Source organism: Vombatus ursinus, unplaced genomic scaffold, assembly GCF_900497805.2.
Source record: "Vombatus ursinus unplaced genomic scaffold, bare-nosed wombat genome assembly UNPS02007284.1, whole genome shotgun sequence".
Taxonomy (NCBI): Eukaryota; Metazoa; Chordata; class Mammalia; order Diprotodontia; family Vombatidae; genus Vombatus; species Vombatus ursinus.
The window spans coordinates 7,910,901-7,914,003 of NW_020947062.1; the positions used below are offsets into that span (position 1 = coordinate 7,910,901).

Sequence of the window (3,103 nt, forward strand, 5' to 3'; positions counted from 1 at the left end):
TCCCATCTAGAGGGTAGAGACTTGCATTTTTGTTATTGTATCCCCATTGTATAGCACAGATATTGCCTATCATACAATAGATATAATAAATATTGAACTGAATTATGTATGCTATTTCTGAGTATATATTATCTTCTTCCTTGCCTTTCTTTATCCTGTTTCTACTTCATTTCCCCCCATCCTGTACCCCCCCAGGACACACACACATGCACACATACACACTTTACCACCACACATCACATGGCTTCTGTGACATTCTATTTTGTCTAGGTGTCTTTGTTATTCTTAGGCATCTATGAGGCACATCTTGGACCTAACATGAATATATTGGTAGCCTGAGGAGCTCTTAAATCCAACCTACCAAGTTGGTGTTTATCTTAAATATTGACTGCTTTGTGATCCTAGGAAGAAATCATCCCAGAAACTTCTCCTAATTGTTTCTTGGGTGAAACTCGATACTGTCTGTCAAAATATTTGTCAATAGAAGGAGTCAGTTTCCAGAGCACCTGCCCATTGCACCATTTGTCATTCCTGTCACTCATCTGCTTCCTGAACTGCAGCAGAGAAGTCATGGCTTAATATTCTTTTTTGTCCTCCACCTATACCTCCTCTCTAACCCAGTGATCTTCCCTAACTTACTGACTGTCAAGATACCAAAATGATTGAAAGGAAGTCTTGATTTTTCCATCTATCCCTTGTCCTCAGTCAGTTGGCAAATTTAATTGATTTTACTTCAAAAATAATTATCCCCTTCCCTTCTTTCCCTTCCCCTCCTCTCCTCCCCTCTCCTCTGTTCTTCTTTCTTCCCCTCCCTTTTCCCCTCTTCTCCTCCCCTGTGCTCTGCTCTCTCCTCTCTTACCCTCCCCTCCCCTTCCCTTCCCTCATCTTCCTCTCCCTACCCCTCTTCTCCTTCTTTCTTTTCTCCTCTCCTCTTATCTCCTCTCCTCTCATTTTCTCTTCTCTCCTCTTCTCATCTCTTCTCTTCTCCTCCCTTCTTTTAAAGAAGAAAACATTTAAATATCATTGGACTATCTGAAAAACATAATAAAAAGAGCCTATATATCATATTTCAAGAAAATTACCCAGATCTCTTAGAACCAGAGGGCAAAGTACAGACAGAAAGAATTCACCAGTAATCTGAAAGAAACTCATAAATAAAAACCTCCAAGAATATTATAGGCTAAATCTAGAACTTCCAAGTTAAAAAAAAATTACAAGCAGCCAGAAAGAAAGAATTCAAGTACCAAAGAACCATAGTCAGGATCATACACAATTTAGCAACCACCACTATAAAGGAATAGAGAACTTGGAATATTATATTTCAGAAGGTAAAAGACATGATGTTGTAATCAACTTCCAGGGAGTAAAAAGTAAACCTATAATGAAATAGAGGACTTCCAAAAATTCCTGATAAAAAGACCAGAGCTATGTAGAAACTTTGAAGGTCAAACACAAGAGTTAAAAGAAACATAAAAAGGCAAACATGAATGAACATGATAATAGACTAAACAAGGATAAATTGCTTACATTTTAATATAGGGAGTTAATACGCATGTACCCTCTAAGACATTTTAACATCAGGAATCATAGAGTGAGTCTAATTAGAAAAAAAAAAACCTTGAAATGATTCTAATATGTCTTGATGATCTTTAGAGAAAAAAGGAAAGAAAGGAAGAGGGGAATACACTGAGGGTAGAGGGAGAGGTACAAACATTACAGAATATTTTCTCACATAATCAGGGTGCACAAATAGACATTTATACAAACTTTGGAGGAGGTGGTTAGGGGAGCCAGTGACACTTTAATCTCACTCTGATTTGAACTGGTTAAAGGAAGAAGAAACATACTTACACAAAACTGAGTACAGAAATAAAATTCATTTAGCAGGGAAATAGGGAGGAAAGGAAAAGGAGGAGAAGGAATTAGAGGGAGGATAGATTAAGGGAGAGATTAGTCATAAGCAAAATAAATCCTAAGCATGTATAAAAATACTCAAACCTCTTTTGAGGTGACAAAAATGGGAATCTGAGGGAGTGCCCATAAATTGGCAATGAATGGATAATTTAAGTCATACAAATGTGATAGAATGCTATTATGTTATAAGAAGTGATGAAGTGATGCATCTCTTTGACAGACCTGAAGCAGTTATATCTGCTTTTAAGGTTTCCACTAAGATGCAAGATAAATTTTCCTCGCATTTTCTCTCCACCTGATTGTGGCAGTCTAGATTGAATAGGGGAATACAAGAGGTGACTGAGTGAGCCAGTGCCTCATCTTTACATGAATATTTTAGAGTCCTTTTATAATTTTTATTTTTGGTAGGCATTTTGGAATGGAAGTATGACAAGAAAAGTATATCCTAGCCCTGCCAATTTGCTAGACCTTTTGAGGTGGGCAAGTTCTATAAGTTTAGTTTGGGATAGATTTAGAACTTTGAATATGTAGGTAAGATTCTGAAATAGGAATTATTGCAGGATGTGGCCATTTTGATGAAGATTAAGGGCAGACTTTGAGGTCTAAATTGATTTCAAAGTCCAGCAGCGTTAGTTTGCAGTTACAAGTTTCCCACCTAATGATGGTGATCAACGATACCTGGAAGTACCAGATTGATTTTTAAACAAAGAGAAGTTCAAGTGTTGAATCCTATAAATAAAACTGAGTTTTATGTCTGAAAAATAAAAGAAATGATGAAGTGGTTTGTTGCAGAGGAATCTGGGAAGGCTTGTACAGCCTGATATGGTTTGGAGTAAACAGAACCAGGAAAACAATGTATACAATGACAGCAATATTGTAAAGGCAAAGAACTTTGAAAGAATTGGGAACTCTGATCAGCATAATGACCAATTACAATTCTAGAGGACCAATGATGAAACATAATACTCACCTTCTGAGAGAGAGCTGAAGGACTGAATAAGGAGAGATACATTTTTAAAAATGTGGTGTATGTGGAAATTTGTTTTGATTGACTATATATGTTTGTAACAGGGTTTTTCATTTTTTTTCTATGACATATTGCCTCTTTTATTTTTAAAATTTATTTAGTATTTTATTTTCCCCCCAGTTACATGTAAAAACAATTTTTAACATTAGTTTTTAAAATTTT

At 36.1% G+C, this 3,103-nt stretch overlaps 1 non-coding gene across 1 annotated transcript; it reads left to right on the forward strand.

Moving 5' to 3' along the window:
- The first annotated feature begins 2,117 nt into the window (after positions 1-2,117).
- LOC114033688 lies at positions 2,118-2,248 on the forward strand. The gene has a single exon (XR_003568012.1). It is a non-coding gene; the product is annotated as a small nucleolar RNA SNORA31 (small nucleolar RNA).
- Positions 2,249-3,103: the final 855 nt, after the last annotated feature.